This window comes from Acomys russatus, chromosome 31, assembly GCF_903995435.1.
Source record: "Acomys russatus chromosome 31, mAcoRus1.1, whole genome shotgun sequence".
NCBI classification, from domain to species: Eukaryota; Metazoa; Chordata; class Mammalia; order Rodentia; family Muridae; genus Acomys; species Acomys russatus.
In genome coordinates, this window is record NC_067167.1 from 3397126 (window position 1) to 3410354 (window position 13229).

A 13229-nucleotide genomic window follows, 5' to 3' on the forward strand; every position below is an offset into this window, starting at 1 on the left:
TAGGGCTAGCGGCTTTGAATTTTCCTGCCGCTTCTAAATTAGTGACAAGGTTAACTACATACAGAGAGTCTGATACTAGGTTAAAAGGCATTTTACATTTATCAAAAACTTCTGAGACTATTTTTAACTCAATGATTTGAGGAGAAGCTGGAGGGAATTGAATGACGACCGGGGGAGCCTCATCTATTTTATAGGAACTGCATCCTGTCTTTGAACCATCGGTGTAAATGATTGCGGCACCAACCAATGGGGCACGTTTGGTTAATTTGGGGAACACTACAGGATGCATTTGAAAGAATGGTATCAGAGGGTGTTGAGGATAGTGATTGTCAAGATCTCCCCAGAAGGTGCATCTTAAAATTGCCCATTCATCTACAACTGCACACAAGGTTTGCACCTGATCTCTAGTATAGGGAATAATTAACAAGGATGGTTGTACACCAAAATGTTGAATGCAATGCTGTATTCCGTCCATAGCCAAATTTGCAACAGCAGTAGGAAAATACTCGACGGTTTTCAGGATGGAAATTTTAGGGTGAACCCATTGTAGAGGCCCCTGTTGCCATAGGACAGCGGTGGGTTGCTGCTTGGTAGAAAAAATTATAAGGGAAATGTCCTGATCAGGTGAGTATCGTCGGAGACAGGCCTTAGCCAGCTCACTCTCAACTTTGCCCAGTGCTTCTCGACCTTCTGGAGTCAAGTGCCTGGGGGAATCTAAAGCGGAGTCCCCACAGAGAATGTTATACAAGGGCTGTAGTTGGGAGTTGGGTATCTTTAGGTAGGGTCGCAACCAATTAATGTCCCCCAAAAGTTTTTGAAAATCACTTAGAGTTTGTAAATTATCTTTTCTAATCTCAATTTTTTGAGGGATGACCTCCAAAGGTCCAATCCTTGCACCAAGGTAAGAGACCAGATGATCCTGTTGGACCTTTTCCAGTGCAACGTATAGCCTCCGGGCTTGCAAGCACTCAGTTAGCATGGAGAATGCTTCCTGTAGTATTCGTTCATCCTTATGGGATAGGAGGATATCGTCCATGTAATGTAAGCATTTCAATGTTGGAAACCGGTTTCTAACAGGCATAATGGCTTCGCCAACATATAATTGGCACATAGTAGGGCTATTGGCCATGCCTTGTGGGAGCACCACCCATTCGAACCTCTGGTCAGGTTGCTCTTGATTAATGGCTGGCAGAGTAAATGCAAAGCGTTCTGTATCTTGTCGATGCAGAGGGATAGAGAAAAAGCAGTCTTTAATGTCTATAATTATAATAGGCCATTCCTTGGGTATGGCTGACAACAGGGGAAGGCCACGCTGGATAGGCCCCATGACCTGCATTTGTTTGTTAATAGCCCGCAGGTCATGTAACAGTCGCCATTTTCCAGATTTCTTTTTTATTACAAATATAGGTGTATTCCATGGAGAAACAGACGGCTTTATATGACCCAATTTTAACTGTTCTAAGACTAAGTCTTTAGCAGCCTCCAATTTTTCTGAGGACAGAGGCCACTGAGGAACCCACACTGGGTCCTTAGTTTTCCAAGTAATGGGTATACCATCCTCAGCGGCCCCTAGGAAAAACCCAGACCCTGTCGGGAGGACCTGGGATGTGGCTGTCTGGGGCTCCTTCTGCCTTGTAGTGTCTTTCCAAGGCCTGTGGAAGGATGCCATCCCATGTCTGTCATCATCTTTTTGGATTGGGCTGAATAATGACCTTCATTAGTTAGTTTGAGGTCCAGTTCCTTTAAAAGATCCCTACCCTATAGACTAACAGGCAGTTCCAGAACATAAGGTTGGATAGTCCCTTTATGTCCCTCATTGTCTTGCCAGGGCAACTCTCTAGCGCTCATGTCTGGTGAACGTGCATATCCCAGGCCTTGAAGGGTCTGGGATGAAGCCTGCAAGGGCCAATCTCCAGGCCAATCTTTACAAGCTATGATACTACGATCGGCGCCTGTATCTAACAGACCGAGTATGCCTTTTCCATTGATCTTTAACTCTAACAGTGGCCTTTTGTCCATGTCTAATGACAAATACATGGCTTGCCCTCCAGAGGAGCCAAAACCTTGGTCTCCTCTATTAGCTTTCTTGGAAATAAACTGACCATGTAGGCTTGGTAACAAAACTAGTTGAGCGATGCGATCGCCCGGAGAGATGGAAACTATGCTTCTTGGGGAGGAAACAAGGATCTTAACTTCCCCAGTATAATCACTGTCAATGACCCCAGGGTGAACTATCAAACCTCTGAGTGTGGACGAAGAGCGGCCTATTAAAAGGCCCATGGAATTCTCTGGTAGTGGGCCTCTAAAGTCAGTGCCCACTGGCTGCACCCCCATTTGTGGAGTTAATACGAGTCGGGTGGTGCAGCAGAGGTCCAATCCTGCAGACCCCGCCGTGGCTCTCCTGGGTTGTTTGGAGGCCTGAAATTGGGCATAGGGGTTTGCTGGCTGTTCTCTATGACCCCATACATTTGTGGGCCCTGGAGTCGAGGGCCCCTCTGTCCGTTTTTTGGCCGGGCGTCACCAGATCCTGGAGTTAGGGGTTGACCGTTAATGTCCTTGACCGATCTGCACTCATTAGCCCAATGGTTCCCCTTTTTGCACCTAGGACATAGCCCCGGTCCTGTACGGGGCTCCCTTTTCTGACCTTTCTCTGGACATTGGCGTTTCAAATGGCCAGGCTTTCCGCACCGAAAGCATGCTCCTGGCGTACTACCTTTTCCTCTAGTCATCTGCATCACTGCTGCGGCAAGGCCGGCATTAGTAAGGGGACCTCCCAGCTCTCTACAGGCCTTTAATCAGGCCTGTAATCCTTTAGCTTTCCAAGGGGTAATTGCAGTACGACACTCTTTAGTGCACTGCTCAAAGATAAGCTGCTCTACCAGAGGCATGGCAGTGTCTGGATTGCCAAAAATTCTGCCCGCAGCCTCCATCATTCTTGCGACAAAATCAGAAAATGGTTCTGAGGTGCCTTGTATGATTTTTGTTAAGTTCCCCCGGACCTCGCCACGGTTGGGCAGGGACTTCCAGGCCTTAATGGCCAAAGTGTTAATTTGTGCATAAACCTCTGGAGGATAACCTGTTTGAGCATTAGCAAATCTCCCTTGACCCATAAGCATATCGATATCCCAAGCTGCGTTCCCAGCCCTTTGATTTTGTGCAGCTTGCTGTTGAGCTAGATCCTGATTAAAAAGATTTAAAATCCAAGTATTGGCCCATGAACATGCAGGCTTTTACCGTGCTGAACCAATCAACAGGGGTCATAGCCTTATTGGCAAGGCGCTCCAGCTGAGCATGTGTGAAGGAGGCCTGAAGGCCATAAGTTTGGACGGATTCAGCCAGACTCTTGAGCTCCTTAAAATCTAATGGTTCATGGTAACGCTGATTATTGGCGTCCACAAAAATGGGAAAAGTAGCACTAGCCTGTTTCCATACTTCTGGGCACAAAGAATGTGATGGCTGTAGCGGTGACGTGTCTGCAAAAGGCGGAGGCGCGGACAGAGAGACGCGCCAAGATGGCGAGTCCTCGCTCTTGGGTGCGGCTACTTCCGCTTTCTTGTTCCTTCCCCCTTTTTTGTGTTGCCTCTTGGCTAATGCCTCCATCTTGGCCATGAGGTTCTCAAGCTCCTTCTCCATTTCCTCCATTTTTTCCTCCTCTTCTGAACTACTCTTTGAGGAGGACTCTCCATCTGTCATGAGGCCATGGATGTCGGGGTAGAGGCGCCCTCCCTCCGGTGTTTTCTTGTCCTTCTCACTGGAAGCCCCTTCGGACCTACTCTCTTGTAGCTGTTCTAATGCTTCGGAGGATTTCTCAACTGCCTGACAGCAATTCTCGTCCTCCAGCCAGCTACGGACAAGCCTCCATATAGGGTGGACTCCTCCTTTTAAGCTCCCCTGCTCCCAGGCGAAATCGAATTCTCTGCCCAATTTATCCCAACAGTTCACATTCAGGTGCCCAGAGACCGCAAACCAGGGGGCAATTATATCTACTTCTCTCAGAAAGGTTACAATGACTTCCTCTTTCATTTTTAAGCCTTTGGATTTCAATAGCTCTTTTAAGGCTGCTTTGATTGGACATGATGACGAATTCCCCATGACTACAGGGTCGTCAGCCGTCCCCCGCTTTACCGCGGACTGTAATCTGTCTCGACCTGAGAACCTAACCTTTTGGGTCCGACAATCCCGGACACTTACCGATCGATCGCCCTGTAGATCCGGAGTTCTGAAATCTGGCGCAACGGGAACTTTAACATTCCCGTACGGGCCACCACTTGTCGGCGCCGCACCGTCTAGCGGAAATAAGACACCGACAACCAGACTTCTTCTCTAGATCTTTACTCAGGATTTTGCTAAGCAGGAATGGCCCCGAAGAAGGGAAGGACAGAGCTTAAGTAACAACCAAGTACCAATCAGCTTTTGCCAGGTGCTAACTCCTCATAGGTCAAAGTCAGAGCAAGGCCGCTCGTCACAAGATCGTCCGTTACCCCTGCACAGCCCTTCGCCATATGAGGACTTGTTTATCCTGGAGAGCACTCGCCAGCGGGAAGGCGGAAGGCGGAAACCGGCGACATGTCAGGGCACGGCACTTCGCAGCTCTCCACACAGAGAGAGAATAAAGATGAAGTTGTCAAGCCGTGAAGAGTATAGTTCTAGTGAGGTCAATAACAAAACCAGCCACATGGCACAAACCAGATTCTTTATATATGGACACATAAAAGGGTAGTTTAAACACTACATTGAATAACAACGCCAAACAATAATGAGAAATCTGCAGTAAAATTACTCTTATCAGCAACACCTGAGAGTTACATTAACATACATTCGAAGAATAATTCTGTGGTTTTTTTTAACACATGGAGGTCCCAGAATTCTTGTTTCCTTGGAGTGTTCTCACAAACACTCAGAGTTCTCACATGACTCAATATCAAAGCAACAGACAAATATCTGTCGTATGTATGTATGTATTATACAATACACATGAATAAGTACATATAATAAATTACATATAAATCTGCCATATATGCGTGTGTGTGTATACGTGTATGTGCACATATGTGCATATAAATCTGCTTTTACACCACTAGCCTACCTAGTGCATAGGGAAGGCAGGAAAGTTCATCACATCTCTTGGACCAGGGTTAACAGGAAAATATCCGCCATCAGAAGCAGTTGCTGGGAATCAAACATGGATGCCTAACAGCAGCACCACTACTGCATCTAAGCTCCAGCCCCACATGTGTCGTTATAATGCAGAGGATGGAGATGGAGATGCCCCATGACTCCCTGTGTCTTCTGTCGCCCGCAGGTAACGAAAGGCCCTGCTATATCATCATTCAAGGATTGATGGATTTCTCTCTCTCTGTGCAGTTCTCTTGGATGTGAATGAAGACAACGAAAAAATATACTTACCTAGAGATGATCCCCAGGTTATCTTAGGGAACATTCCATAATGTGATAGACGCTTTGAAGAAAAGCGACTGCTTATATTTTACTTGCATAGGTGTTTTGCCTGCATGGAGGTCTCTGTGAGGAGACTGGGGCCCCTGGAGGGTATTGAGCCCAGGTCATCTGGAAGAACAGAGTGCTCTTAATCCCTGGGCCATCTTCCAGATACCTGACACAGGACCTCTCTACACAGCTATGCCTACCAGGGTATGACTATGTACACAAGGCTGGTGTCAAACTCAGAGAGAACCACCCGTCCCTGTCTCCCAAGTGTTAGGATTAATGCATGAACCACTCCACGCAGCTGAGAGGCTTTTAAGTGACCTATATTTAAGTCAGATAATAAAAGGATAAGATAAGATTTAAACAGAACCCTCACTGTCGAAGAGTAAAGCTTTAAAAAAAATTTTACCGTGCATTAATTACAACTGGTAAATCATGTCCTATGTTCTCAATATGCCAAGAGCCACCCTGTTAAGGGAGCTCACTAAGCATGTAGGCAGTCTAGGAGGAGATCTGATGTTTGCAAGGGCATGTACCACGATGCACCCCCAAACTGCTTCCAGCCTCTGACATGCTGTCAGGAGCCATTGACTTGAGGAAGTCCTGTAGGCACGAGAGATCTCTGGAGGTGACCCGGTATTTGCAAGGTCTGTATCGTGATGTACCCCAGAATTGCTTCTAACCTCTGCCTACCCTGTCAATTGTGCACTGCTGCATCTCTCTAAAATCTGGCATTAGGGCCGGGCATGGTAGCGCACGCCTTTAATCCCAGCACCCAGGGAGGCAGAGGCAGGTAGATCACTGTGAGTCTAAGGCCAGCTTGGTCTACAAAGTGAGTCCAGGGCAGCCAAGATTACACAGAGAAACCCTGTCTCAAAAAACCAAAAAGCAAATACATCTGGTATTGGTGTGGCCTGTTATTTTCTGGGCACTGACCAGCTCTGATTGAGCAAACTTCCTACAAGATCTTGTTGAAGATGTACTGTTTGTTATTCAGATGAATTAATCCCTGATTACAGAATTCCCAATTTGATTCAAATAGGTTTTTTTTTTCTTTTTTTTTGGTTTTTTGAGACAGGGTTTCTCTGTGTAGCCTTGGCCATCCTGGACTCACTTTGTAGACCAGGCTGGCCTCGAACTCACAGCGATCCGCCTGCCTCTGCCTCCCGAGTGCTAGGATTAAAGGCGTGTGCCACCACGCCCGGTTTCAAATAGTTTTAAAAGTTAAAGTTAGTTTATGGCTGCAATAAATACCTCTGTGGACCTCCAGATGCCTCACTAAGGATAGCCTCGTAGCAGATTTATGGCTTCAGATAAGCCTCCACTGCAGATGGCACCACGAATTCTGGTATTTCACCATAAATAAAGCCAAGTTTGTTTAAACTCCACGTCAACCTATGTGGAATGAAGCTACCTAGATATGCCTGAATTTACTCTGCTTCTTAGAATGAAAGACAGATAAAATTATTGTCCTGAGCTCATAATGAACTAGGAGATATCTGGATAATGTATAGTCAGGTCCGTCCTAATTGATAAGTCATATACTTACTTTAGACCTTGTCAACCTTCGTCATGTTGAACTCACTATGAACTTATGTAGTGGATAGACAGGTAAGAAATGTTTAGATTTAAAGCATGTAACCTGTTATATTTTAGAATCCATCTCTTTTTGTGATTAATTGTACTCTTTTGACTATGAGGTAATGCCCTTTTCTCAGAAGCATAAGTACGGTCTTCTACAATAAATGGGGCTGAAAAATTGGGAAGCTTAACTTCAGTTGAAGTTGAGATGCCCAATTTCATCCACCCTTTCTCTTGAATGTATGTGTGTAAGTGGTTTATTTTCTATCTCTCTCTTATTTCTTACTTCTCTGTAGATCCACAAATAGGTTATCAGACTCAGGGCTTTTTATCTAGCCTAAGCTTATACTAGCTTACTAGAGATCTCTGCAAAGAGGCCTATCTACAGATCAAAGGGCCTCCTTTTACGACCCCACCCCCCTGGCCCCCTTGCAGTCTCTAGCCAGAAGCCGCTTTTACAGTCTCAGCCATAGGAAACTTAAATTGTTCAGTTTAAATTCTCCTCGCTACCACAGTACAGCCAGTCCCTAGAGAAGAAATCTTAGGCTCCCTCCCCTCCTTTCTCTTTCAGTCCTGATCAGGTGCCTGAGCCATCAGCTCTGGCCACCCAAGAGGTGAAGCAAACTGGAAGGGCACCCGCATCCGGCCCCAGAGACCCTACCCTGGACCTCTTCCGAGGAGGTCGGGCATTAACATCAATATTTTGCTTATTTTGTGTCGTTCATTTCATCTCTTTAAAACTTTTTACTCTGAACAATCACCAGTGCCATGGTGTGCGTATGACAACTAAAGGACAATTTAGAGGCGTCTATTCACTCGATCCATGAGTACTAGAGATCAAAACCAAGATAGCCCATTTTGTAAGCAATTGCCCTAAACTGGTGAGCAAACTCACTGGCTCTTATTTTGTTTCAACAATATTTACGTAGTGTGTTGGTGTGTGGGTGCCGTAATCAGAGGAAACATGCATGGGTAATGCAGGCATCCCAGAGATGCATCTCAGGATATCAAGGTTAGTGACACTCACCTTTAATCCCTGACACCATCCTCTCACATTCCTTGTGTTTCGGAGGAAATGCCGTGAACAAGGGTTTAGTCCTTGAAATGAACTCACATAATCAAAAATTAATAAGCGATAACGTAATGATCCATTTGCAAATATGCTGGAGTCCAGCTCTGGATGAGGACAAGGACGGAAGCAGGTGGAAGAAGAGCTGCAGCAGAGGAATTAGACGCAGCACACATTTTACTTGCCTTGCACACACAGAGGCAGTACACCTCAGAATGGCTTGATACTTCTCTGACAAGCCGTGTCTCTTCCAGACTTTATTTTTTTTAATTTATACATTCTTTATTCTGAAAAAAAAATATTTCCATTTTATACACGAAGTAACTAATATTCTTTTTTAATTTTATTAATTTATTCAGATTACAACTCAATTGTTATCCCGTCACTTGTATCCTCCCATTCCTCCCTCCCTCCCGCTTTCACCCTATTCCCCTCTCCTGGGTCTATGACCGAGGGGGACCTCCTCCCCCACTATATGGTCATAGGCTATCCAGTCTCATGTTGGTAGCCTGCTTACTCTTTCTTTGAGTGCCACCAGGCCTCGCCACCAAGGGGAGGTGGTCAAATATGGAGCACCAGAGCTCATGTCAAAGTCAGTCCCTGCTCTCCACGTAACTGTGGAGAATGTCTTGTTCATTGGGTAGATCAGAGTAGGGGTTCGATGTCTACTATTGGTTACCTTGGGTTACCTTACTATTGGTTAACCTTGGTTAGTGCAGTAGTTTGAGCAGACTCCCCTGAGCCACACTTTATACATAGAATCAGCACCTCAAGAAGGTCTCTCAGCCCAGCTCGCAGTATAGCCCACCGGAAGTGCCCTCCCCATTCTTACTCGCAATTCCGGCTGGAGAACTTGATTGGCTAGTTTCGGCTGAGTGACAGGAACATCTCTTATCAGAGCCGTGTGAAGAGGCGCGATACAGTGCATCTGAGCCCTGGCCTCTACTCCAGGCACAAACCTGTCCCATAGCCGCAGACATTGGCAATGCAGTAAAACTTACTCTGTCACTGCACAGGCAGTTCCACTAGGCAACTCTCAGGGACCTAGGAATGGCTTACGTAATCACCTACGCTGGCCACCAGGTGCTGAGGAACAGGCTGCCTCACAAAGCGGCCCGCCATCAATACCAGCTCTCTGTGTCTTCGGCCCTCGCTGGCTGTTCCTTGTGTTCGCCCTCTTTCCTTTATGCAACCGTTTCTCCCGTCGTGGCTGTGCTCCCTGTCTGTCCTCCTGTCTACATGTCCACTTGTCTACCTTCATCCCTTTCTCATGACCTCACTCCTCCTCCCTTCCCCCATGTCTGTTTTACTCCAGATATACTTTTTTTTTTTTTGCATGGTGTCATTTCTCAGGGGCACACTTTGGCTCTGCTGCCAAATGTACCTTCCTCACCCCATTATATTACATTAAAGCTCCTGGACTGCAAATTTCCCCTGTACTACTCCTGCCTGTTTGTTTAGCACAAGCTCTCTAGCATATGCAGATCACTAAATACTTTAATTTTGCATTTACTCTGCATAAACAGCCTGCATACCTCTTTCCTTTCCCACGCATGTGTAGTGCTCCTGGGCCTGTGTCCCAAGCCACTAAAGCAGTGAGTATACGAAGTTAGGGATGACTCAGTGATGTGCCCCATCCCCTCACAGAACCTGCCCCCTGAGGAGAATGTATCTGAAGGCAGAGGTTTATCCAGTAGGGACAGAAGAAGTGTCTGCTCTGACTGGACCATCTGTGCCCCCAGCCCTTGTAGCACCATGGCTGCCTATTGAGTGAGGTGAGGGGTCACCAAGTAAAAAGAAGCTAGGTGTGGCACACAATTGCACATTCTCCTGAGGACACCAGCAGGAGAATCACTATGAGGTTAGGCACGCCTCGCTAATCAGCCAGACCCTATCTGAATAAGCAATGGCAAAGTGCATTCAGTCTCCATCACTCCAGTGTTTGCTCTGCTACTGTCAGTCTGTATCATGGGGTCCCCAGGGGAATATGGCATCATGGCCTTTACCACCACGTTAACACACCACTCAGTGTCCTCCCTGCCTGGAGTCTGTGATGACACCGAAGCAGCAGCCAGCAGCTGTGGCAGTGACATGAAGAATCCCCACCCAGCTGCTTTGCTGCTGTGCTCCGCTGATTTTGTGGAGGAATTTGAACCTGTGTCCTGCCTGCAGGCCTTGCACTGTGGTTATCTGAAATGCACTCTAACACTTGACTGGCATGTTAACCTGGCACACTATATGATTTCTGGCTCAGCTAATCTAGATTCGCAGGGTTAACTTCTACCTGAACATTTAAAACAGCAGGTGGAGCCACACAATAATGGTCATTTTAGATGGATGCACCAATTGTTTCTATCCCCTGATGGGCCCAAAAGGCAGTGGTTCTATTGTCACAGCTTGTAAAGGAAAAGACTGGAAAGCAGAAGATGTTGGGTGGACGAAGCTGATTTCAAGATAATGCTATTGGGGTCAAGCATGCTCACGTTCTAGCTCTTTTTGAGGGTGCTTGAGTGAGATGCTCAGCATTTTCACTCCTTGGCTGTAAGAATATAAATACTGAGTCAACTTGGCTCCAAGCCTGAATCCATGACCCTCTCCCAAGCAGAAATGCAATGGTCCCTGGTCCCTGCTTGTCTCAGTGTTGTCGCTCATGCAGCCCCTCCTCCACGTACCAGATTACAGATCTGCCCAAGGAAGTCTTCAGACTGAGGGAGCCTCTGATGGTAGAGCAGGATGCCTCAGGAAGAGCAAGAGGCTGTCTGTCCAGTGTGGCCAGGAGACAGGCTTGCAGCAAAGCAGGGAGGTCCAAGCACTGTGGAGCAGGGGACAGGTAGTGGGAGCCACAGACATACCACTGAGAGTAAACACAAGATCCAGGCTGCTCAGGGCGCCTCAGTGACAAGTCCCTGACTTCGTCATTGCCCAGGTGTAGAAGGTAATAGAGGTGTGTCTCTCTGGGGAAGGCTCTCCTCTATTTCTATTCCCGCCCTCGCTCCTTCCCTCCATTCTTTGTCCCTTGCTTGAGTCTTACTTCCCCACATGCCATTTTAGTCACCATCTCATACACCACACACTTGTCTCAAACTGACTATGAAGCCAAGGATGACCTTGAACCCTTGGCCACTTGCCTATCCCTCCTGCCACTTGTGCCCAGAAGAAGAGGCCTGGAAGCATGGCGCTGTATCACCGCCATCTCCTTTATGGCACTCAGGTGACGCCCTGACTCCTTGCTCTATCTCACAATGTCCACTAGGCTTCATCACTCTTCTGTCACCACCTGTGCCTCAGTTTCTCATTCTGTTTTGTGTCAGCCTTGTGTATTAGGGAGCATCTTTGTGCACCCATCTACCTCAGAAACTGTCGACTCCCTGGTGTTTGAGTATAGGGACTTTCAGGGGACACAGATTTAACCAGCAGGTTGAAAATATTTTCTGGTTCTTGGAGTTGGTAATCTTCTCTTTCTTTTATTCCACTATTCTTAGGTTTCTTCTTCTCATGGAGATCGTGATTTCTTGAATGTCTCAGGAAATTTTTTTATTTAATGTTTTCCTTGACATGTCAATTGATTATTTTCAATTGTATCTTCCATGGCTAGGATTCTCTCCTTTATGTATTGTATTCTGTTGACGATTACCTCTGTAGTTCCTGTAATCTACCTTACAGTACTGATCTCCAGATTTTCCTCAGTTTGTGTTTTCTTTATTGATTCTATTTCCATTTTCAAGTCTTGAACCATTTTATTTATTTCCTTCACCTGTTTCATTGCATTCCTTTCTTTCTTTAAGTGATTAATTTTTTTCCTCTTTAAAGGCCTCTACCATCTTCATAAACACAGACTTATGATCATTTTTCCTGCTTTGGGATATACAGAGTTTGCCGCCACTTTGCCCTGGTTTTTGCTGATTTAGTTCTTTTTGTTTGCTTGTTTGTATTTTTGTTTTTTGTTTACAAGACAGGTGTGGCCTTGTCTGTCCTGGACTCGCTTTGTAGACCAGGCTAGCCTCAAACTCACATCAATCCACATGCCTCTGCCTCCCGAGAGCTGGGATTAAAGGCGTGTGCCACCATGCCCAGCTCCGATTTAGTTCTCACTCTGGGTTTTAGCCATGGTGTTGCCCCTGACATTGGCTTAGTTGTCGTTAGAGCCTGCTAGGCTTCTTGGGCTTGCAGCAGAAGGCCTAGGTGGGCTGGAGGCTTGAACACCTCAAACAACCAATAGCTCTTCTCTTCTGGTTGTGTCCCAGTTGGACCTACAGGTACAGAATTAGGGTTTGGGTTTGTAACCTGCGTGATCCAGAGCCATCCGCAGGTTGGTGGAATAGCTGGGAGGTCTGAGGGTGATAACCATGCATGTCTGGCATCCAGGATACTCTCTTCTCACAGGAAAATCACAAATAGATGCTGGCTTTCTGGAGCCGGTACACTATTCTCCTGGAATTCTGACTCCAAAGGGCTCAACCATCTTGGAAGGCGCTCCAGTATTCTCCTATTTTCCATCCAGTCTCCAGCAGTGAATGGGGGGAACCAGGGACCAGAAGATGAGCTGCTGTCCCATCAATCTGGGAGCTGTCCCTGGGAAGGGGAGAGGAGTCTGGGGTCTAGATGCTGAACCCAAGTATTTCTGGAACTGAGGAGTTGTGCACAGGAAGCCAGAAGGCTCCGGGGCCTAGGACAATTTGTGTCCCTTAGATTCATGTAGCCCAGGCTGACCTAAACTCCCCAATGTAGCCAAGGATCACTTGGATTTCATGATCCCTCTGCCTAAATCTCCCTTTCTCCTAAGCCCAGGAGAGGAAGGCCAGCAGAGCACTGCTGTACCACAGCCATCGCCTGTATGCCATTCGAGTGATTCTCCTGACTCCTGGCTCAATCTTAGGGTGTCTATGAGCAGATTTCATTTCTCTCTTTTCCTCAGTTTTCTCTTCTGTTCTGGCCCAGCCTGTTGGCTTCTGGGGACATTCCTGTGCACTCATCTACCTTATAACCTATTGATTTCCTTAGGTTTGAGTTAGGGACTTGCAGGAGACAGAGGATCACCCAGCAGGTGCCATATGGTGAGTCTCTGCCTTTGTCACCTCTCTCCTCAATGCGAGGAGATACTGACAAGGACGTCCGATGCGTTCTCAGCCAGATG